General features: G+C 42.6%; 1 long non-coding RNA gene across 2 annotated transcripts in view; it reads left to right on the top strand.

The window, feature by feature from the left end:
• Positions 1-7,493: 7,493 nt before the first annotated feature.
• Positions 7,494-25,813, top strand: part of LOC134355264 (uncharacterized) — a 52,905-nt gene continuing 34,585 nt past the window's right edge. Inside the window, exons 1-2 of one of the 2 annotated variants that reach the window (XR_010020002.1) lie at positions 7,494-8,896; positions 24,176-24,459. This is a non-coding gene — a long non-coding RNA (uncharacterized LOC134355264). Of the gene's footprint in view, positions 8,897-9,405; positions 10,458-24,175; positions 24,460-25,813 lie in introns of those variants that run through there. The other variant, XR_010020003.1, reaches the window with a different exon arrangement.

The following is a 25,813-nucleotide window of genomic DNA, read 5'->3' as shown; positions in this document are numbered from 1 at the left end:
CTCAACCACCTATCACCTGCTATATCTTACTCCACCCTTTATGTTCATTGTTTGTATTGGCTATTTCCCCTCTTTTCTCAGTCCAGATTGCAGTATATTTAATATTTCAGTAATATTTGAGTGATGTTGGAAATAAATGTTTTGATGAAACATTCTTCATTGTTTAAATAGTTAATTATGGGTTGTATATTTGCATGGCCTTTAACTGGATTTGCATTATATCACTTTTATCATGATATATGGTGTATATTGGTTTAGGATTTGCCATTGAAGGTTCTTTGCCTGAAAAGTCATCCGTTTACTCCTCTCTATAAATGTTGTCTGACCTGTTGACTTCCTCCAGCATTTTGCTGAGTGACATTGAGTAACAAGAATGATAAAGATGAACTCTTTCAGTCGACCTTGTCATGGTCCCTTTGTCTACCTGCACTGCACCCAATGACTAGGCCAGGTTATTGAATAAAACAATTTATTTAAATCTTACATCCATCCCACAACGTGGGGGAGTAAAAATCTTTGTGTTGCAATGTGCAGGCATGTGAATATAAAAGTCTAATAGCTTGTAGAAAGAAGCTGACCCCATAGCCTTTTGGTCATGGCTTTAATGTTTGCCGGACAGAAGCTGCTGAAATAGTTTATGGTTGGGATGACTGGTGTCTCTGCTTTCCAAGCCTGCTTTCTGCACCTGCTGCTATAAATGTCATTAGTGGAGTGAAGTTCACATCTACAGATGTGCTGGGCTGTCCATATCACTCTCTGCAGTGCCCAGCGATCAAGGTTGATGAATTTCTCGTTCCAAGTGGTGATAGAGCCAGTCCGCACACAATCAATGGTGCCCCTGTAGAAGGTCTTGAGGACTTGGGGGCCCGTGCTGAACTTCTTCAGTTGCCTGAGGTGGAAGAGACGCTGTTGAACTTTCTCTTGCCACACAGCCAGTGTGTACAGTCCAGGTGAGATCATCGTTGATGTGTGTACCGGGGAACTCGAAGCGACTCAGCCTTTCAGACCCATTGATGTTGAGGATGTATTTAAGGCAAAGATTAATAAGTTCCTGATTAGTCAGGGCATGAAAGATTACAAAGAAAAACCAGGAGAATGGGATTGAAAGGAAATGGATCAACCATGATGGAATGATGGGCTACATGGCCTAATCCTGCTCCTATGTTTTATGGTCTTATGGTCTGCACCATTTCATCATATCTGATCCATTTCCCTGTCAACCCCAATCTCCTGCCTTCTCCGTGTATCTCTTATGCCCTGACTAATCAAGAAATTATTAACGTCTGCCTTAAGTATACCCAATAGCTTGGCCTCTACAGCTGCCTTCAATGTTTTCTCCAGTATATTCTCATAATGGGTCCTAAACTGAGCTGATATATTCAGGTTGGCCATACACGGCAGTCTATTGCATTTCTTTATTAATGGGGATGTGTGTGTGTGTGTGTGTGTATGTATATTCTTTGTGTCCTGTATTTAAGGTAGATACTTCTGTTTGTTTTGTAATATGATTGTAACTGCATTGTGGGGTGCATCATATTCTGATTTATGTGTAGTCCTAAGTTAACTCTGTTGGTAAATACAGACGGTATGTCCTGTTGCCTACAGAAAAGGGGCCCATCGCCCTCAGTAAGGGAGAGAGGTAGGGGCTGCAGGAGTTCACACTGGACAAGAATAAGTATGGAGCTATTCTCGTGTTTTCTTGTAGATATCATTTTGTAAATATTGGCATGTTACATTTCATTATTTTTGCTAATTTTTGTAAGCTTGATTTCTGACTCACCCAATAAACATCCTTGCACTAGAGTGCTAAGTGGCTCCAGCCATTTTATCTTTGGTCATAAATGTCATTAGTGGAGTGAAGTTCACATCTACAGATGTGCTGGGCTGTCCATATCACTCTCTGCAGTGCCCAGCGATCAAGGTACACATGTATACATATATCTAACACAAGAGTACACATGTATACTGCCAAATGGAACAAGGTTCCTCTGGAGCAAGATGCACAACACAATACAGTTTACCATCCTAACAGTTCTTAATCTAATGCTGTGGTCCCTCCTGCCCAATGGTAATGGGGTCAAAGAGATTGTTGGATGATTGGAAGAGCTCATAACAATGCCAAGGGCCTGGTGTATGCCGTGCTCCAGATAAATATCTCTGATGAGTCGAAGAGAGACCCTGATGATTCTCTCAGTAATCCTTGCAATCCTCTGTAGGGTCCTGTGGTCAGGTGCCTTGCAATTCCCATACCAGCCGGTGATGCAGCTGGTCAGGACACTACTGATGAGGTTTCTGTTAAAATTAAAATGGGGGTGAGCCTCATTTGCCTCAATTTCCTCAGGAAGTGAAGATGCTGCAGCGCTTTCTTGACCAAAAATGTGGTGCTGAGGGACAAGGTGAGATTGTCCGTTATATTGCCTGTTATTTTCACATAGCAAAGGATCCACACTTCAAAAGTTTTTTGATAAGGCTTTACAGCATTAATATATATCAGTCCCCAAGTCTGATAAGTCAGACCCTTGACCTCACAACTTTTAACACAGGAGATTCTATGGATCTTGGAAATACAGATTAACACACTAAATGCTGGTAGAACTCAGCAGGTCAGGCAGCATCTATGAAAGGATATAAACAGTCAACCTTTTGGTCTCAGACCCATCATAAGAATGGAAAGGAAGGAGGAAGAGATCAGCAGCTACCTCACAATCTACCTCATTACGGCCTGGGACTATTGACTTCATGAACTCACACAAAATGCTGGTGGAACGCAACAGGCCAGGCAGCATCTATAGGAAGAAGTATGGTCGACGTTTGGAAAAATGTCAGGACTAATGGAAAAAAGAGATAGTAAGAGATTTGAAAGTGGGAGACAGAGGGGGAGACCCAAAATGATAGGAGAACACAGGAGGTGGAGGGATGAAGCCAAGAGCTGGGAAGTAGATTGGCAAAAGGGATACAAGGCTAGAGAAGGGGGAGGATCATGGGACAGAAGACCTTGGAAGAAAGAAGGTGGGAGCGGAGCACCAGAGGATGATGGAGAACAGGCAAGGAGTTATTGTGAGAAGGAAAGAGAGAATAAGTAAACAAACAAACAAACAAATAAACAAATAAATAAATACATAAATAGGGATGGGTTAAGAAGGGGAGGAGGGGCTTTTTTTCTCTCTTTCCCTCTCACAATAACTCCTTGCCTGTTCTCTATCTTCCTCTGGTGCTCCCCTCCCCCTTTCTTTCTTCCAAGGCCTTCCGTCCCATGATACTCCCCCTTCTCCAGTCTCGTGTCGCTTTTGCCAATCTACTTCCCAGCTCTTGGCTTCATCCCTCCCCCTCCTGCCTTCTCCTACCATTTCGGGTCTCCCCACCCCCACTGTCAAATCTCTTACTATCTCTTTTTTCCATTAGACCTGACAAAGGGTCTTGACCCGAAAAGTTGACTGTACTTTTTCCTCTAGATGCTGCCTGGCCTGCTGCGTTCCACCAGCATTTTGTGTGTGTTTCTTGAATTTCCAGCATCTGCAGATTTTCTCATGTTTGTGTTTTTGACTTCATGAACTACATGTTTTCTACCTGTGACACTTAATTCTGCATTCTGTTATTGTTCTCCCATCTACTGTTGCGAGGCAGTGATGTGATGAAATGATCTGTAGGGAAGGCAGGAAAGCAGAAAGTTACTCATTTATAAATGTAAAGACATTTGGCACAGACTAGATGGGCCGAATGGCCTTTTTCTCTGCTGTAGTGTTCTGTGACCCCATGTTTGCTTTAAAGTAGTTCTTGCCTAATGTTGATTTTAGTGGTTGTCCATCGTATCCAATGAAGACAGTCGGATTTGTGCAGTTCTGTTGTGTGTTCGTAGGTGACTGCTGAATCCAATTTGTGAGCGACGTAGACATCCACCAGGAGGACATTAAAACTCTGCTGGATCTGGCAGCGGAGCCCCTGCTATTGCTTTTCTTTTTTGTCGGGCAGTGATTACTACTGCTCAGTGCTTGCTTGATGACTGTTCAGCACTTTACAGGGTTAATATTATTCTGCCAACAGAAAAACATGACATCAAGTGGTATGTTGTTAGATATCTCTGGGGCTTCATCCATTGAAAGGAAGTTGTTGCAATGTACTGATGTCAATAATTACAGGATCACCTGATTGATAAGTAAAGACTGATAATTGAAATTACTCAATTGGTTTTCTCTCCATCAAATCACCACACCCCTCTGGCCTCCTCAAGTGAAGCACACAACTGATGTTTCTTCATCTGTGAACTGACCGCAGTGTAACTGGAGCACATCTTGGCTCTGTCTCCTTGGCAACTTCCATCCCATGGGAATCGTCCAATTTCATGGTGCACCATCTATGTTGGGCCTCGGGCACTGGAGATTTGGTTACTCCACAACTTACGCGTTCACTCTGAAGCGTCCATTGAAGAGGCAGAAATGTCATGAGGCCCTGACTCAAGAGGGCTGCTCTCAGTATTGGTTCACACAGAATAACTCCCTCAAAACAGAGATGCAAGCAGTTCGGATTGTAATGAAGGTGTAAGGCATGCTTGTCTTCATTATTCGAGGCTTTGAGTAAAAGACTAAAAGGTCATATTCTTCTCTTCTTAAACTCATCATCTCTAGAGGGGCACAGACCTCCAAAAACAGCTCACTAGTGTCCTCTATCCTGGGCCGATAGGAGGTTGATCTGCCCTGTGGCTTCCACTTTCACCACATATCTTCATACAGGTGCATCTTCTGGGTGAAAATCCTTCCTCACCTAGGGAATAAGTCTTTGGACCTTCTTCTGGCATTTCTGTACCCCCATGCGCAACCCTCCTTCTTTCATAGCTGGGCTTGGGACCGCCCATGGCAGAGTTAAGTCACAATGCAGCTGTACGTAGTTGCAAAGACTGGGCAACACAGTATTACAGCAGCAGCAACCGTGGTTCAATTCTGCTGCCTCCCGTAAGGAGATTGTACATTCTCCTCGTGACTGCATGGGTTTCCTCTGGGTGCCCCAGTTTCCTCCCACACACCAAAGATGTATGGGTTATTAGATTCATGGGTAACATGGATATAACTGGACCAATTGAGCCTATTATGCTGGCAGGGCCCGTTACCATGCTGAATCTCTAAATAATAGTCATAGTCATAGTCATTGTCATACTTTATTGATCCTGAGGGAAATTGGTTTTCATTACAGTTGCACCATAAATAATTAAATAGTAATGAAACCATAAATAATTAAATAGTAATATGTAAATTATGCCAGGAAATGTCCAGGACCAGCCTATTGGCTCAGGGTGCCGGACCCTCCAAGGGAGGAGTTGTAAAGTTTGATGGCCACAGGCAGGAATGACTTCCTATGACGCTCAGTGTAGCATCTCGGTGGAATGAGTCTCTGGCTGAATGTACTCCTGTGCCCAACCAGTCCATTATGTAGTTGATGGGAGACATTGTCCAAGATGGCATTCAACTTGGACAGCATCCTCTTTTCAGACACCATCGTCAGAGAGTCCAGTTCCATCCCCACAACATCACTGGCCTTACGAATGAGTTCATTGATTCTGTTGGTGTCTGCTACATTCAGCCTGCTGCCCCAGCACACAGCAGCAAATATGATAGCACTGGCCACCACAGACTCATAGAACATCCTCAGCATTGTCCGACAGATGTTAAAGGACCTCAGTCTCCTCAGGAAATAGAGATGGCTCTGACCCTTTTTGTAGACAGCCTCAGTGTTCTTTGACCAGTCCAGTTTATTGTTAATTCGTATCCCCAGGTATTTGTAATCCTCCATCATGTCCACACTGACCCCCGGATGGAAACAGGAGTCACCGGTGCCATAGCCCTCCTCATGTCTACCACCAGCTCCTTAGTCTTTTTCACATTAAGCTGCAGATAATTCTGCTCACATCATGTGACAAAGTTTCCTATCGTAGCCCTGTACTCAGCCTCATCTCCCTTGCTGATGCATCCAACTATGGCAGAGTCATCAGAAAACTTCTGAAGATGGCAAGACTCTGTGCAGTAGTTGAAGTCCGAGGTGTAAATGGTGAAGAGGAAGGGAGACAAGACCTTTGGTTAGGCCTCAATTGGAGCAATTCTGATAACTCCATTACAGGGAGGATGTGGAAACTTTGGAGAGGGAGCAGATGAGATTTACCAGGATGCTGCCTGGATTAGAGGGTATGTGCTATGAGGAAAGGTTGATAAGCTGGGGTTGTTTATTCCAGGATGTGAGAAATTTACAAAATTATGAGAGGTATGGATAGATAGTCACAGTAATAGAGGACATACTCTTCAAAGTTCAAAGTAAACTTATTATCAAAGTACATATATGTCAGCATATACAATCCTGAAATTAATTTTCCTGTGGGCAATCTCAATAAATCCAAAATAGGGTAATAACCATATTAAAATCAATGAAAGACTGCATCAACTTGGGCATTCAACCAGTGTGCAAAAGACAACAATCTGTACAAATACAAAAAGAAAGAACAACAAATAATAATAAATAAATAAGCAATACATGTTGAAACATAGAAAACCTACAACACCATACAGGCCCTTCGACCCACAATGCTGTGCTGAACATGTACTTACTTTGGAAATTACCTAGGGTTACTCATAGCCCTCTATTTTTCTAAGCTCCGTGTACCTACCCAGGAGCCTCAGCAAAGCCAGCACTGCACTGAAAGGAACAACTAAACAATAAATGAATATTGTTAGTCCTCAGGGTCAGTTGACTCGACAGTCCAGTTTCTCAGGCAAGGCCAAATAGAGGCAGGCAGGGAAATGTTATTGTGCTTTGCTCTAGTCTCAGCCGATATTGAGAACATGAGCTGAAGAGACCGTGACGGTGAGGGAACATTTCAAAGATGGGGCAAGTGAAGTTGAGTGGAGTTGCTCCCTTTGGTTCACGATCCTGATGGTTGAAGGGTAATAACCTGATGCTGTGATTTCTGATGGCAGACAGTGAGAAGAGAACACGTCCTGGCTGGTGGAGGTCCCCGATGGTGGATGCTGCTTTCCTGCGATAGCGTTTCACATAGATGTGTTCAGGGTGAGAGGTTGACAGTTTAAAGGATATGGGCAGGGCAGGTTTTTATAAAACATGGAGAGTGGAGGATGCCTGGGGTGGTGCTGGGCTCACTTTCAAGACCTCTACAACTCATGTTCTCAGAAATATCTGTCTATCTATCTATCTATTTATCTGTCTATCTACCTTTTTATCTATCTATCTGTCTGTCTAATTATCTATTTATTTATCTACAGTATTTATCTATCTACTTATTTGTTGTTTCTTTCTTTCTTTGCTTGTTAATTATTTGCACAGTTTGTCTTTTGCACATTGGTTGTTTGTCAGTCTTTGTGTGTAGTTGGTGCAGTTCTACTGTGAATACCTGCAAACATAAATATCGAGAGAGCAAATGACAAAAAAATTTATGTTGAACATTTGAACTTTGACCTGGAACATGCTGTCACGAGTGGTAGTAGAGCAGATACGATAACAAGGTGGGAGGAGAAGAGCAGTGCACCACGATTGCACAGCCCTCCGGTGAAAAATGATATTGTATCTGTTAAATAGGGGCCGTGGATGATTCTGATTTGATGGAGAATGGACGTGAAAGCACAGAGGAACATCTGGAGAAATTTCTGAAATGCTCGTTCTCTGCTGTCTTTACTGCGTGGTCGGGAATCTTTTGGAGGGTAGGCCTCAAAATCCCTGGCCTTGCCTGCTTTTGGCAACCGAGAAGGAGGTTGAATCGTTCGGACAGAGATGACGCTCAGTACTCGGTATCGGAGAGCTGATCAGAGCTCGAAGTTTTCAGATGGCTCAGAGTCGGACTGTGGTCAGCATGGCAGGGAGAGCTCTTCCTTCTCCCGCCTGCGTGAGATGTGGGACACTTAAGAGACTCTGAACTTTTACTGTGCTCATGGACTTCTTCATCAGGTTATAGTATTGTTGCACTGTTGTAAATATATGTATAATTATGTGGTTTTGTCAGTTTTTTCGGTCTGTCCTGTGTTTTGTGATATCACAATGGAGGAAATATTGTATCATTTCTTAATGCATGCATTACTAAATGACAATAAAAGAGGACTACGTGTCTTCATAATCTAACATCGGACAGACAGGCATGTGAACAGGTGGGGAGCAGAGGGATGAGGAGTTCCCAACCTGGGGTCTACGGGCCCTTTGGTTAATGGTAAGGGTCAATGGCATAACAAAGGTTGGGAACCCTTATAAATGATACTGACCTTGTAAAGGCCATGTGGTTACAATTGTATTATGGTTAGCACAAATATTATAGGTTGAAGGGTCTTTCCCTGTGCTGTACTGTTCTATATTTTATGTTACACCACCCATTAGGATTGTGGATCAGATGTAGTTCCTTTTAAAGTTCATAGGGATGGTTTTGGGGACAGAGGGGAGAGTTAGAGCTCAGAGTACCTCCAACAAATTCAGGAACATTTATTACCCCTCAACCATCTGGCTCCTGAACCAGAGGTAATAATTTCATTCACCCCAACACGGAGGTCCCAACTGATTCCCTTTCAAGGAGTCTGCAACTCCTGTTCTCAATGTTATTCATTACTTATTTATCTATTATTGTGATTTTGTTTTTATTTTTGTATTTGCAGTATTTGTTGTCTTTTGCACAATGGCTGTTTGCCTGTGTTTGTAGATTTTTTGTTGATTCTATTGTGTTTTTTGTATTTATTGTGAATGCCTGCAAGAAAATGAATCTCAAGGTAGTATATGGTTACATATATGTAGGAAAGGAAAGGTACGTCGCATCCGGGAGTTTCTCTGGTTAGCGGACGATTTCTCTCCACGCCTCTCTGACGTAGTGGGGAACCGCGTACGAGGCAAGTTACAGCAGTTGTTTGCCATTGCCTTCTGCTGGGTGAGTTTGCAAAGAGATCACCAGCTTGTAACCCTGCATGGATGGAAAGCGTGCAGGGGAGCCGGCTGGATTCGAAAAGTCCGACACTGATACTACTAACCACTTTGATAATAAATTAGCTTTGAACGTTGGTTTAGGACAGGGATGTGGAGGAGATGTGTGGGTCCCAGGATCAGACGCCTGTGCAAGCAGGAGGGAGGAAAGCTGGATAGCTGATGAGTCCGGAGTTCGGGGTCTCATTGTCAGTTAGTTCGGGGGTCGATACTGAAAATCGATCAGAAGACTGGAGGCCTGGCCTGCCATTCTAGGACTGTTTGTGTGTGTGGGTGGGTGGGAAAGAAGAAAGTTTGGCTATTGTTGTTTTGTTGCTTGTTGTGTTCTGTGCTGTTCTGCTATGGGCATACTATGTTGGCGTCGGAATGTGTGGTGACGCTTGTAGGCTGACCCCAGCACATAATTAGGTGTGGTGGGTGTTAATGCAAAGACACATTTCACTGTATGCTCCTATGTACAAGTGATAAATAAATCTAAATCTGCATCCAGTAATTTCACCATTCATTAAGCCCAGATTGTCACAGCAGACGTCATGGTCTTCATTCTGTAAATGTCAAGTATAGGTTTAACAGAATACCAGACTCCTTACATCAAAAATATTTACTCCATCTGCTCTGCAGAGCCACTTTTTTTTGTGTGTGAAGAGCTCTTTGACAGCAGACTGAGATGATTCATCAGTAGTTTGGACCTTAGTCCTATTGTCAAGACTTAAACCTGTCACTGAATCGGGTCTATTGAGTAAGGTTATTTTTCCCCAGTAGATTATCTGGTATGTCAGACATTTATGAATCAACTGTGAGCCAGGCTTGCGTTATTTTTCGCACACTGGTCTGACTTGGTAACATGGTGCTTTTAATTAATCCTTCAGCAGCTTATAGAGAGCGTGTACAATCAATGCTGAACTTTCAGCCTCTTTGCATTGTTCCGTGTTCAGGTCAGTTGAACATTTCAAACGTTGCTCTGTTTCCTTTTCTGTTAGACTTGCCACTCATAATTGACCCATTCTCCCTGGCATTCATCCTGGTTTTAACTAAAACCTGGATGTGGGAACATATTCCAGTCCTAGCTATTCTGCAGTGGCTTCCCGTATCTTTTAGAATTGATTTTAAAGTTCTCTTACTTCTTTTTAAAACTCTTAATGGCCTGGGACCAAAGTACATCACAGAACCATTTTTGTTTCATAATCCTGTTCAAGGTCCCAGTTTGTTTTTTCGCTGGTCACTTAAGTTTAAGCAATCTCCCTTAAAAGATAATTGGCAGGTCAGCTCTGTTGAACTATGCTCCGAAACTATGGAATTCATTCCCTAAAACTAGAAGGGATGCCAACTCAACTGACTCTTTTAAACATCAGCTCAAAAACTATTTATTTAACCTTGTTTTAACTAACATGCAGGGTCCTCTCTGGGTCAAAAACAAAAGATGTAATGTTTGTCCTGTTTACGATTGCAAGATTGCTAGACCCTGTTGGATATTGAGAACATCAGGCAGGTCTACTAGTGAGTTAACTGTATGTTTTGCTGCTATCATAATTATATATGTACACTATATGTGCTGTGTGCTGTGTGTGACTGTTGATACTGGGTATTGCACTTTGGCTCCAGAGGAACACTGTTTTGTTTGGCTGTATTCCTGTGTGTGGTTGAATGACAATTAAACTTAGACTTGACTCGCAGCGCACACAAAATGCTGGAGGAACTCAGCAGGCCAGACAGCATGCGTGGGAAAGGGTAAACAATCGACATTATCAGGCTGAGACCCTTCATTAGGACTGTTTAAAAAAGATGAGAAGTTAGAGCAAGAAGGTGGGGGGAGGGGAGGAAGAAGTACAAAGTGGTAGGTGATAGGTGAAACAGGGAGGGGGAGGGATGAAGTAAGGATCTGGGAAAATGATAAGTGAAAAAGATAAAGGACTGCAGAAGGAAAGGGAAGGGGGAGGAGCACCAGAGGGAGGTGATGGGCAGGTAAGGAGATAAGGAGAACGAGGGAAACCGGAATCGGAATAGTGAAGGGGGGCAATTAGATAGATACTTTATTGAGACCAAAGGAAATTACAGTGTCACAGTAGCATTACAAGTGCTCAGATATACAAATATACACATATTAGAAGGGAAATAAGAAAGAATAAAAATTAAGTTACCTCAAACAATCTAACAGGAGGGGTCATCACTTCCCCGGCTATAGGTTTGACTCATTATAGAGCCTACTGGCCAAGGATAAGGATGACCTCATATAGAACTCTTTGGAGCAGCACAGTTGTCTTAGTCTATCACTGAAAGTGCTCCTCAGTTCAGCCAAGCTGGCATGCAGAGGGTGAGAAACGTTGTCCAGAATTGTCAAGATTTTTCGTAGAGTTTCTTTTTTCTACCACAGTCTCCAGTGTATCCAGTTTGACTCCTGTAACAGAGCCAGGCTTTCTAATCAGTTTATTGAGCCTGTTGACATCACCTGTTTTGATACCATTGCCCTAGCACACCACCACAGAGAAGATTGGACTGGTGATAACAGACTGGTAGAATATGTAAAGGAGAAGCCTGCATACTCCAAGGACCTCAGTGTCCTCAGGAAGTAGTGGATATTCTGGCCCTTCTTGTACACAGCTTCTGTGATGGTGCTCCACTCAAGTCTGTTATCCAGAAGTTTGAGGAATCGATGTTCATGCTATCAGGTTGGAGGCTACTCAGACGGAATAAAAGGTCTTGCTCTTCCAACCTGAGTGTGGCCTCATCACACTTAAACTTGAACTTTTTCTCTTTTTTAATGTTTGCAATTTATCCCTTTGCAAAACACTTTGTACAACATTGTCTATATGAGAAGTGCTCGATAAAGAAGTTATTATTATTATTTGGTTCCATTGCTGATAATGTAAGTGATTCTTTAAATGATCAGCAAGCACAGCTTAGGATAAAGGTAGTGACATGGAGAAGGCATAGCAGACTCTGGGGCTCTATTTGCAATAAGCAGGGTTTCCTGATGGCCAGCCATTTAAATTACAATCCCCAATTCCATTCCAACATGTTGGCCTATGGCCTCTTGTACAATGAGGCCACTCTCAGGTTGGAGGAGATACGGTAGGGTCTTTTAAGAGACTTTTGGATAGGTACATGGAGCTTAGTAAAATAGAGGGCTATAGGTAAGCCTGGTAATTTCTAAGGTAGGGACATGTTCGGCACAACTCTGTGGGCCGAAGGGCCTGTATTGTGCTGTAGGTTTTCTATGTTTCTAAATTCCTTGGATCCTAAATGAACTCCTTGGACATGGGCGCTAGCCTCCCTACCATCAAGGACATCTTCAAAAGGTGGCACCTTGGTAAAACAGCATCCAACATTAAGGATATGCCCTCCTTGTTGCAAAACAACAAATCTCACGATGTGTCAGTGATATTAATTCTGATCCCTCCATAGCTTGAGCTGAAAAAGAATTTAACACACTTTAGATGCAAGAGATTTTTCAGAAGCTGGAATCCTTTTTATTATAGAGTCTTCCCTCTTCTTTTCCAGTCCTGATGAAGGGTTTTGGTCTGTCTGCCATCCGATTTCTGGACATATATTGAAGCACTAACACTACCTCACTACTTTTTTTCACTAGTAATTAATTTACTACAAGAAGTATATGCTTACTGTAATTTACACTTTTTTATTATGTATTGCTGCCACATAACAACAAATTTCACAACATAGGCCAATGATATTAAACCTGATTCTGAAACATTGACTGTTTATTCATTTCCATCAATGCTGCCTGATCTGTTGAGTTCCTCCAGCACTTTGTGTGATTTAACTCGCCTGACCTCCTTTCAGCAGGTATTCCCCATTACTCTAGAACCAGGAAAAATTTTCTGTGGTCACATCCTCATTTAGGTGTCATTTAAAAATAAAAATACAGATTTTTCACTCAGCCAGTGTGGGACGAATCTACGAGATGAATTCTGTCTTAACACACTCTGAGAACAATCTAATTAGATCCATTTGCAATCTTTGTTCTCAGGAACCTTGCAATATTTTTCAAGTACTTAATCGCTCATTCTCTCCAGTCACTTGCTTGCACATAATTTAGGATCTATGCATCTATAATTTATATTATATGGTTACACATTTTAACTAAAATCTATAAAACCTCTTCATGTTCATACTGAAGCAGACATTTACCAATTAAGTTTTCTTTAATAGCTGAAATAATTTATAAAACATCTTCACATCCATCCTGACTTATGTATCTTCAGTAATACAGTTTCCTTTAATGACTGAAATAATTACCAACATATTAATTTCTCAAATTTATGAACAATTGTTAGCTTTCTCATTCTGTTTAATAAACTATATCTCTGACACCTGTCAGTTACTATAATTCACAGGGATAATTAAAAGTACTAATGTATTCTGCAATTAAGTTAATTAAATTGTTTTGATGGACAATAAATCCAGAGATTAACTTTTCAATATTTGACTTGGCCTTTTCTCACACCAAAAGTTGCTGTATTTTTTAAATTAGTAATGCTGGAAAGACTGTAAGGGACCGAACAATATCTGTGGGGAGAGAGTGAGACCGGCTCATCACCTCCTTCTGGTGCCCCTCCTCCTTTCCTTTCTCCCATGGTCCTGTATTGTGAAGGGTTAATCATTGTGCCTGTCGAATGTCTCACCACTGTGAGACATAATGGAACTACCTGCAGGAGATTGGTTATGAGTGGAAAATCAGTACAGTGACCATGAGAATGCGATACACTGTGGGGATACAGCCATGACCAATTGAATAATTACTTTGGTTCTGTCTTCACTATGGAGGATATAAATAATCTTCCAGAAATAGTAGGGGACAGAGGGTCCAGTGACATGGAGGAACTGAGCGAAATACATGTTAGTAGGGAAGTGGTGTTAGGTAAATTGAAGGGATTAAAGGCAGATAAATCCCCAGGGCCAGATAGTCTGCATCCCAGAGTGCTTAAGGAAGTAGCCCAAGAAATAGTGGATGCATTAGTGATAATTTTTCAAAACTCGTTAGATTCTGGACTAGTTCCTGAGGATTGGAGGGTGGCTAATGTAACTCCACTTTTTAAAAAAGGAGGGAGAGAGAAACCGGGGAATTATAGACCGGTTAGCCTAACGTCGGTGGTGGGGAAACTGCTGGAGTCAGTTATCAAAGATGTGATAACAGCACATTTGGAAAGCGGTGAAATGATCGGACAAAGTCAGCATGGATTTGTGAAAGGAAAATCATGTCTGACGAATCTCATAGAATTTTTTGAGGGTGTAACTAGTAGAGTGGATAGGGGAGAACCAGTGGATGTGGTATATTTGGATTTTCAAAAGGCTTTTGACAAGGTCCCACATAGGAGATTAGTGTGCAAACTTAAAGCACACGGTATTGGGGGTAAGGTATTGGTGTGGGTGGAGAATTGGTTAGCAGACAGGAAGCAAAGAGTGGGAATAAACGGGACCTTTTCAGAATGGCAGGCGGGTGACTAGTGGGGTACCGCAAGGCTCAGTGTTGGGACCCCAGTTGTTTACAATATATATTAATGACTTGGATGAGGGAATTAAATGCAGCATCTCCAAGTTTGCCGATGACACGAAGCTGGGTGGCAGTGTTAGCAGTGAGGAGGATGCTAAGAGGATGCAGGGTGACTTGGATAGGTTGGGTGAGTGGGCAAATTCATGGCAGATGCAATTTAATGTGGATAAATGTGAAGTTATCCACTTTGGTGGCAAAAATAGGAAAACAGATTATTACCTGAATGGTGGCCGATTAGGAAAAGGGGAGGTGCAATGAGACCTGGGTGTCATTATACACCAGTCATTGAAAGTGGGCATGCAGGTACAGCAGGCAGTGAAAAAGGCGAATGGTATGCTGGCATTTATAGCAAGAGGATTCGAGTACAGGAGCAGGGAGGTACTACTGCAGTTGTTCAAGGCCTTGGTGAGACCACACCTGGAGTACTGTGTACAGTTTTGGTCCCCTAATCTGAGGAAAGACATCCTTGCCATAGAGGGAGTACAAAGAAGGTTCACCAGATTGATTCCTGGGATGGCAGGACTTTCATATGAAGAAAGACTGGACGAACTAGGCTTGTACTCGTTGGAATTTAGAAGATTGAGGGGGGATCTGATTGAAACGTATAAGATCCTAAAGGGATTGGACAGGCTAGATGCAGGAAGATTGTTCCCGATGTTGGGGAAGTCCAGAACGAAGGGTCACAGTTTGAGGATAAAGGCGAAGCCTTTTAGGACTGAGATTAGGAAAAACTTCTTCACACAGAGAGTGGTGAATCTGTGGAATTTTCTGCCACAGGAAACAGTTGAGGCCAGTTCATTGGCTATATTTAAGAGGGAGTTAGATATGGCCCTTGTGGCTAGGGGGATCAGAGGGTATGGAGGGAAGTCTGGTGCAGGGTTCTGAGTTGGATGATCAGCCATGATCATAATAAATGGCGGTGCAGGCTCGAAGGGCCGAATGGCCTACCCTGCACCTATTTTCTATGTTTTCTATGAGAAAGCCAGGTGAACAAAAGTTTGGGACCTGGGAAGTGTGGTGGCAAATGATGATTGGATCTGGATTGGTGCTTTGAACTGGTGCTAATATTTTGGTTCACTTACGTATCAGTGGAACGGGTATAAAAGTAGAGCGGAAGGGGCTCAGGGCTTTGCCGACAGGTTGGATGTGAACAAGGCCACTGACGGGCAGAACGGGAGGTATGCTGGAGTGAGAGGGGGCCCCATCATATTTAGGTACATATTTTAATAAACACAGGAAAGTCTACTGATGCCGAAATGTGGAGCAACACACACAAAATGCTGGAGGAACTCAACAAAAGTCAGGCAACAATTGTAGAAATAAATAAACAGTTGACGTTTCAGCCAAGACTTCTTCAGGACTGAGTATTTTAATGCTTGCTCTGTTCTGTCCTAATAAAGATAGTTTTAAGTAGATAATTGGAATCTGTGTCTTTCTGCCTTACCGGGCTGATTATGTGAACCCTGTGGTGCAAAATAACAGATCCAATCTAATCTATTAGATTCTTCCTTCTTCAGCCCTTTACCTCTCCTTGTTTATCACTACATCCCTCCCTCCCCCACCTATACCCCACCCCTCACTTGGTTTCCCCTATCACCTGCCAGCTTGCACTTCTTCCTCTCCCCGTACTTTGTTATCAGCCTTCTTCCACCTTCCCTTTGCCCTGAAACATCAACTGTTTATTCCGCTCTCTAGATACTCCCTGACCTGCTGAGTTCCTCCAGAATTTTGTGTGTTGATCTGTATGTCCACCATCTGCAAAATCTCTTCCTTTAAGGATAATGTCTTCTTACCAAAATCTTTTCAAGTAAGCCACGTCCATATAGCAGTTCCTTATTTTATGAAAGGGATGTGTTCCAATTTGTTGAAGCAAAACTTCGTTTAGAACCAGATTTATTATCACTGACGTATAAGACATGAAATTTGTTGTTTTGCAGCATCAGTGCAAAGACTTGTATTACTATGAAATACAAAATAAGGTAATAATGCCAAAACAAGTAATATTGCAGTCATGTTCACGGACTGCTCAGAAATCTGATGGTGGATGGGAAGAAGCTGTTTCTAAATTGTTGACTGTGGGTATTCAGTTCCCTATACCTCTGCCCCAGTGGTGCTTACAAGAAAAGAGAATGCCCTGGACGGTGACAATACCTAGTTATGGAAGCCGCCTAATTGTAGTGCTCTATGACTGTACACTCAGTGGCCGCTTTATTATGTACAGGAGTAGAATCTGGTTTGGTCTTCTGCTGCTGTCGCTCATCTACTTCAAGGTTCGATGTGTTGTGCGTTCAGAGATTCTCTTCCACACACCACTATTCCACCGTTGCAACCTGTGGTTGTTTCAGTTACTGTTACCATCCAGTCAGCTTGAACCAATCTGGTCACTCTCCTCTGACTTCTCACTGGATGTGAAAACAAGGAGTTTACACCCACAGAACTGCCACTCACTGGATTTTTTTTTCTGGTTTGGTTTTCACACCATTCTCTGCAAACTCTAGAAACTGTTGTGCATGAAAATCTCAGGAGATCAGCATCTCCTGAGATACTCAAACCACCCACAATCATTCCACGGTCAAAGTCACCTAGATCGCATTTCTTCCCCATTCTGATGCTTGGTCTGAATAACAAATGAAGCTCTTCATCATGTCTGCATTGAGTTGCTGCCACAGGGTTGGCTGATTCATTCCAGCCGTGGTTTGCATTAACAAGCAGGTATAAAGGTGTACTTAATAAAGTGAATGTATAATCAGAGTTGCTGGCCCCAATATTGCCCTACCCAACAGAAAGTACTACAAACCCTCAACAGGACAGGCATCATCTGGGGATAGGGAAACAGTTAATATTTCAGGTCTGGGACCGTTAAATAGAGTAGAAATGGAGACAAAGCAAGGGACATTTCAGAAGCAGAGAGGCTGAGAGATGAATGGGCAGAACAAAGATAATATCTCTGATAGGGTGAGACCAAATGAGTTAACGTGATAGTCAGAATCAGGTGAAGCTAACATCAAGAGTGTGGAGCATGTCTTGAATAAGACCACAAGGCATAGGAGCAGAATTAGGCCAATCAGACCATTGGGTCTGCTCCACCATTCCATCATGGCTAATTTATTATCCCTCTCAACCCCATTTTCCTGCCTTCTTCCTAGAAACTTTAATGCCCTTAATAATCAAGTATGTATAAACCTCCACTTTAAATATACCTGGTGACTTGGCCTCCACAACCATCCATAGCAAAACATTCTATAGATTCACCATCCTCTGGCTAAAGAAATTCCTCCTCATCTCTGTTCTAAAGGGACGTTCCTCTATTCTGAGGCTATGTCATTCTATTTCTGCCTGCAAAACTCTGTAGATACGTCAAGTCCTTACTTAACATCTATGGTCTTATTGACGGTTTACACCGTTGACTGGCAATCATGCCAAATGTCAGTGGGTCAGTGAATTTGCAAATTGGGTCTGGTCTCATTCCTTCAGTGGTTCCTCTTTGGAAGAACCCCACAGTATTCCAGATTAATATTCATTTATTTAACATATGTTTCCTAGACTTGGGGAGTCTAAGACCTCAGGCTGTGCCCTCTGGTCCTAGCCTACCCCTCTATAGGAAACATCCTCTCCATGTTGACTCCTGACACTTCAATATTCGATAAGTTTCAAAGAGATGACCCTTATTCTTCTAAACTCAAATCCTAAACATGAAGGTTAAATTATACTGACAAGGGGGAATATCTCAGCCAATATCACAGATGGATGATTGGTCATTTTTTAATACACATAGAAAGAATGAGCAAATCAGAGAATTCACTGTTCTCAGTATTGCCAATATCAAACACTGTTTCTCAACTTCAGTGATAGTCCTTGACCTGTTGATGTTTACCCAATCCCCATTCTGGCTTCTCACCTATCCCTCCCCTTCTCCTTACCATCCCATCACCTTCCCCTGGTGTCCCTCCTCCTTCCCATGTTTACTTTCCTCTCCTATCGTCTTCATCGCTTTACCTTTTCCCCCCTGATCATTGACTACAGGAGGACGAAACCAAAGATCCATGAGCCAGTCCTCACCGGGGGATCAGCAGTGGAGAGGCTCAGCAACTTTAGATTCCTTGACATTATTATCTCAGAAGATCTGTCCTGGTTCTAGCATCTAAGTGCCATTACAAAGGAAGCATGGCAGAACCTCTAATTTCTTAGTAATTTTGCAAGATTGAGCGTGTTATCTACAACCTTCAACAAATTCTATCGCTGTGTAGTGAAGAGTGTATTGACTGGCTGCATCACAGCCTGGTATGGAAATACCAATGCTCTTGAACAGAGAACCCTGCAATAAGTTGTGGATACAGCTCAGTCCATCATGGGTAAAGCCCTCCCCAACACTGAGCACACCTACATGGACTAGTGTTGCAGAAAGGCAGCACCCCATCATCAAGTCATGCTCCCTTCTCACTGCTGCCATCAGAAAAGAGATACAGGAGCCTCAGGACCTATAGCACCAGTTTCAGGAACAGTTATTACCCCTCAACCATTCAGCTCTAGAACCAAAGGGGATAACTTCACTCTCCTCACATATAGACTCGCTTTCAAGGACTCTTAATCAAAGTACATTTATTATTAAAATATGTATACTTTCACTGTGGCTGAACAGTTCACCTACCTAGACCGCATTATCTCCTTCAACACGACAAAAGTATGGGACATTGACAATCGACTCTCCAAAGCCAGTAGTGCCTTTGGGTGCCTCCAGAAACATGTGCGGAAGAACCACCAGCTGTGTCTGTCCACAGAAATCCGGTGTACAGGGCTGCCATTGTCACAACAATGCCATACGGCTCCAAAGCCTGGATCTTGTACCACAAGCAAATCCAGTTGTTCAATTACTTCCATCAGTGCTGCCTCCTTTCCCTCATGGGCATCATGTCTCCAACAATGAGGTCCTGGAGAAAGTTCAACCTCCAAGCATTGAAGCTACTCTGCCCCTCAAGCAGCTCTACTGGTTACATGTCTCTCATGGACAACTCCAGATTACCGAAGGTTGTATTCTTCGGAGAACTCTCTCAGAGCAAGAGAGATCATGGTGCACTGCACAAGAAGCACAAAGACCAACTTAAGCAGCAGCTCCCTCAGGCAAATGTCAAGGTCAACGAGTGGCAGCAGCTGACTTGTGACGGAGACCGCTGGAGAATGCTGATCCACAGCGCAGCCAAGAATTTTGAGGAATCCAGAAGAACAACTGCTGTAGAGAAGAGGAGATGCAGGAAGGACCCGACTATCCAAGTGTCCACATCCCACCTGTTCTCATATCCTTACCACTGCAGATCCAGAATTGGCCTCTACAGTCACCAACAATCGTGCCGTCGCTCCTGAGGACTCTTCTTCACTCCTGATCTTGGCAAGCAAAGAACCTGCCAAAATGCACAAAGTATACAGACTTATGATTTATCACCTTACAGGCAGCCACAAAACAAGAAACCCAAAAGAACTCATTTAAAAAAAAAGACGAACAAACATCCAATGTGTGGAGAGACAATATGCAGTCTCAGTTTATCACATAGTAGGGCAAATCGTCATGGAGCTTACAGGAATGATTCATCTTATAGTTTTGATATTGGTACCCTCCAAATATCCGGACCTGCCTCTCGGTTTTTTTTTGCACTGCCTTACTTTCCATTTTTCTATTTTCTATTTATGATTTATAATTTAAATTTTTAATATTTACTATTGATTTGTAATCCAGGGAGCGGGGAGCGCTGAATCAAATATCGCTGTGATGATTGTACGTTCTAGTATCAATTGTTTGGTGACAATAAAGTATAAAGTATTGCTTATTTATTAATTATTATTATTGTGTTTCTTTTCTATTTGCACAGTTTGCTGTCTTTTTCACATTGGTTGCTTGTCAGTCTGTGCTTATGTATAAATTTCCATAAGTACTATTGTATTTCTTTCGGTTTCTCCTGAGAATGCATGCAAGAAAATGAATCTCAAGGTAGTATATGATAGCATATGCATACTTCCATAACAAATTTACTTTGAAATTTGAACTTTAGTCTGACCCAATATTTTCCTTCAGATTTCCAGCTTTACATTATACAAATTGAACATGTGCCTTCTGTCCCTCTTCTGCGTGTATATTGAACGATAAAGAAGCTATGTTTCTTAATTAGAGCTTTCAGTTTATTCTCTCAAGGTTTTCACTTCAGGCTCTTCCATCGACCATTACCACCTTTTAGACGCAGTTAAATATATACTGGATTTAAGCGCTAACCTTTACTAGTTATCCTACTTCCTTTGATAAGACTGTGGTGAAATAACCTTAAAATGTCATTCAATGCAGTAATTCCAGTGACATTTCTCACAGATTACCGCAAAATTAATTTCAAACTCCTCAGAAGTTTCGGGGACACAACATGAAAGACATAGTTCTTGGCAAATACAATCCCTTTGAAAAGAAAAGGTAAAGGTATCAAGACGAGAATTTAATTTGAGGCCAATTATTGATAAATGGGATTGAGATTGATGGGACAGCATGAACAGGATGGGCCAAAAGACCAGTTTCATCCCTCTGTGAGTTCACTCAGTAGTCACATTATTAGGTACCTCCTGTACCTAATAAATTGACCACTGAATGTCTATCAATGTTCCTTGAGTTTATTTAACCACTTATAAGACCATAAGATACTGGAGCAGAATTAGGGCATTTCGTCCTTCAAGTTTGCTCCGCAATTTCATATTGGTTGATGTACCTTTGTTTTATGTTCTGTGCTGCTCTGTTCTATGTAAGGGTGGCATGGTAGTATATTGGTTAGCACAACGCTTTATAGTACCAGCGACTCGTGTTCAATTCCCGTCGCTGCCTGTAAGGAGTTTGTACGTTCTTCCCGTGACCGTGTGGCTTTCCTCCAGGTGTTCCAGTTTACTCCCACAATCCAACGACGTACCGGTTGATGGATTAATTTGTCCCTGTGTATTGTCCCGTGATTAGGCTAGGATTGAATTGGGGGATGGCTGGGCGGCAAGGCTCGAAGGGCCAGAAGGGCCAACACCACGCTGCATATCAACAAATAAATAAATAAATGCTGTGAATTCTGCTGTGTTGCAGCAGCAGTACAGTGCAGTACATAAAATTGATTAAATCACAAAAAGAATATAAATATATTCAGAATGGCAGGCGGTGACTAGTGGGGTACCGCAAGGCTCAGTGCTGGGACCCCAGTTATTTACAATATATATTAATGACTTGGATGAGGGAATTAAATGCAGCATCTCCAAGTTTGCGGATGACACGAAGCTGGGTGGCAGTGTTAGCAGTGAGGAGGATGCTAAGAGGATGCAGGGTGACTTGGATAGGTTGAGTGAGTGGGCAAATTCATGGCAGATGCAATTTAATGTGGATAAATGTGAAGTTATCCCCTTTGGTGGCAAAAACAAGAGAACAGATTATTATCTGAATGGTGGCCGATTAGGAAAAGGGGAGGTGCAACGAGACCTGGGTGTCATTATACACCAGTCATTGAAAGTGGGCATGCAGGTACAGCAGGCAGTGAAAAAGGCGAATGGTATGCTGGCATTTATAGCGAGAGGATTCGAGTACAGGAGCAGGGAGGTACTACTGCAGTTGTACAAGGCCTTGGTGAGACCACACCTGGAGTATTGTGTGCAGTTTTGGTCCCCTAATCTGAGGAAAGACATCTTTGCCATAGAGGGAGTACAAAGAAGGTTCACCAGATTGATTCCTGGGATGGCAGGACTTTCATATGAAGAAAGACTGGATGAACTGGGCTTGTACTCGTTGGAATTTAGAAGATTGAGGGGGGATCTGATTGAAACATATAAGATCCTAAGGGGATTGGACAGGCTAGATGCAGGAAGATTGTTCCCGATGTTGGGGAAGTCCAGAACGAGGGGCCACCGTTTGAGGATAGAGGGGAAGCCTTTTAGGACTGAGATTAGGAAAAACTTCTTCACACAGAGAGTGGTGAATCTGTGGAATTCTCTGCCACAGGAAACTGTTGAGGCCAGTTCATTGGCTATATTTAAGAGGGAGTTAGATATGGCCCTTGTGGCTACGGGGGTCAGGGGGTATGAAGGGAAGGCTGGGGCGGGGTTCTGAGTTGGATGATCAGCCATGATCATAATAAATGGCGGTGCAGGCTCGAAGGGCCGAATGGCCTACTCCTGCACCTATTTTCTATGTTTCTATGTTTCTATAAATAAATATATACTGCAAAAAGATAGCAAAATAGTGAGGATATGTTCATGGCTTCAGAAAAACAGAGGGCTATGTTGGAGGAAAGGGTTAGATTGATCTTAGAGTAGGTTAAAAGCATGGCACAATGTCATGTCCCAAAGGGCCTGTACTGTTTCTGTTCTATGTTCTATATCTGAAGTTCTGATCTGAATTGTAGGCCATATCTCGGGTAATGATGAGTTTGAGTACAGAGAGGAAATTAAGAACCTGGTAGCATGGTGTGAAGACAATAACCTATCTGTGGTAAACCATATATATATGTTGTAACTGGGTTAACTGTCTGGACATGCCCCTCTGCTGACTGCCCCTGTGGCTCCTCCCACAGTTTCCTGTATAAATGTGTTTCGCCTTGCCCCTCCCCCTCAGTCCGGGGGCAGACACTCACCATGGAGGTCGTATTGTGCAGCGAGTAAAAGCCTTTCGGTATTTTACCTAACCTCAGTCTTTTGGAGTTATTGAAGGTGCTTCACTATCCCTCAACGTCAGCAAGACGAAGGAATTGGTTGTTGACTTCAGAAGGAGTAGCAGACCGCACGACCCAATTTACAGCGGTGGTGCGCAAGTGGTACAGGTCAAAAGCTTTAAGTTCCTCGGGGTCAATATCACAAATGACCTGACTTGGTCCAACCAAGCAGAGTTCACTGCCAAGAAGGTCCACCAGTGCCTTTACTTCCCGAGAAAACTAAAGAAATTTGGCCTGTTCCCTAAAGCCCTCACTAATTTTTATAGATGCACAGTAGAAAGCATTTTTTCTCGGGTGCATCACAACCTGGTATGGAGATTGTCCTGTCCAAGACCGAAAGAAGCTGCAGAAGATCATGAACAGGGCGCAGCACATCACACAAACCAATCTTCCGTCCTTGGACTCACTTTACACCGCATGCTGTCGGAGCAGTGCTGCCAGAATAATCAAGGACACGACCCACCCAGCCAACAGACTTTTGGTCCCTCTTCCCTCCGGAAGAAGGTTCAGGAGCTTGAAGACTCGTACGGCTAGATTTGGGAACAGCTTCTTTCCAACTGTGATAAGACTGTTGAATGGATCCTGACCCAGATCTGGGCCGTACCCTCCAAATGTCTGGTCCTGCCTCTCAGTTTTTTGCAGTACCTTACTTTCCATTTTTCTATTTTCTATTTACGATTTATAATTTAAATTTTTAATATTTACTAATTTTAACTATTTTAATATCTTTAATATTTAATATTTGTAATCCAGGGAGTGTGAAGCACAGAATCAAATGTCGCTGTGATGATTGTACATTCTAGTACCAATTGTTTGGCGACAATAAAGTATAAAGTATAAGTTCCTCAAATTTATTAGGCTCAACCTTTACATAACCTTCAGGTCTAGAATTATAGTTAACGGCAAACAGCTCTGAGACAATGGATAAACAATTATTGGAAATATCATCTGACCCAGCCAATTCTGTGAATGAACTTGGGGAAAATAAAACCTATTGTTGTTGATTTTCCAGCTTAAGATGGCACTGCTCCATAATTGCGTGCTCCAGAATTGATTGGAAAAGAACACTGGCAGGGATGATGGCAGAACGGCAGTGGCTGGAATTTCCAGAAGCAATTCAGAAGGCACAGGATATATAAATGACAAAGAGGAAGAAGTATTCTCAAGGAGAAAATGGCACAATCATGGCCAACAAGAGAAATCAAAGTCAACATAAAAGCCAAAGAGAGGGCATATAATAGACCAAAAATTAGTGGGAAGTTAGAGGACTGGGAAGCTTTCAAGTACCAACAGAAGGTAAGTAAAGAAGTCAACAAAGAAGTAAAGATGGAAGATGAAAGTAAGCTAACCTATATTCTTAAAGAGGATACCAAAAGTTTCTTCAGATATATGAAGTGTAAAAGAGAGGTGAAGGTGGATATCAGGCTGCTTGTAGATGATGTTGGAGAGATAGTAACGGGGGTCAACAAATTGACAGATGAACTGAATAAGTATTTTATGTCAGTCTTCATTGTGAAAGGCACTAGCAGGATGGTGGAAGTTCCAGTGTCAGGGGGCATGAGTGTATGAAGTTACCATAACTAGAAAGAAGGATCTTTGGAAACTGAAAGTTTGAAGGACAAGATAGTCAGGGTTAGACATAGAAACATAGAAAGCCTACAGCACAATACAGGCCCTTAGGTCAACACGTACTTACATTAGAAATTACCTAGGTTACACATAGCCCTCTATTTTTCTAAGCTCCATGTACCTATCCAAGAATCTCTTAAAAGACCCTGTAGTACCTGCAGTCGCCGGCAGCCCATTCCATGCACTCACCAATCTCTGTGTAAAAAACTTACCCCTGACATCTCCTCTGTACCTACCTCCAAGCACCTTAAAACTGTGTCCTCTCATGTTAACCATTTCAGCCCTGGGAAAAAGCCTCTGACTATCCACATGAATAATGCCTCTCATAATCTTATATACCTCTATCAGGTCACCTCTCATCCTCCGTCGCTCCAAGGAGAAAAGGCTAAGCTCACTCAACCTATTCTCATAAGACATGCTCCCCAATCCAGGCAACATCCTTGTAAATCTCCTCTGCATCCTTTCTATTGTTTCCACATCCTTCCTGACAGGAGGTGACCAGAAATGAGCATGGTACTCCAAGTGGGGTCTGACCAGGGTCCTATATAGCTGTAACGTCACCTCTCGGCTCTTGAACTCAATCCCACGGTTGATGAAGGCCAATACACCGTATGCCTTCTTAACCACACCGTCAACATGTGCAGAAGCTTTGAGTGTCCTATGGACTCGGACTCCAAGATCCCTCTGATCATCCACACTGCTAACAGGCTTACCATTAATACTATACTCATATTTGAACTACCAAAACGAAGCGCCTCACACTTATCTGGGTTGAACTCCATCTGCTAATTCTCAGCCCAGTTTTCCATCCTATCAATGTCCCACTGTAACCTCTGTCAGCCCTCCACACTATCCACAACACCCCCAACCTTCGTGTCATCAGCAAATTTACTAACCCATCCCACCACTTCCTCATCCAGGTCATTTATAAAAATCATGAAGAGAAGGGGTCCCAGGACAGATCCCTGAGGCACACCACCGGTCACCAACCTCCATGCAGAATATGAACTGTCTACAACCA

Source organism: Mobula hypostoma, chromosome 12 (assembly GCF_963921235.1).
Source record: "Mobula hypostoma chromosome 12, sMobHyp1.1, whole genome shotgun sequence".
Lineage (NCBI taxonomy): Eukaryota > Metazoa > Chordata > Chondrichthyes > Myliobatiformes > Myliobatidae > Mobula > Mobula hypostoma.
Note: the sequence above shows the minus strand (reverse complement) of the source record. Positions and strands in the feature narration are given on the sequence as shown.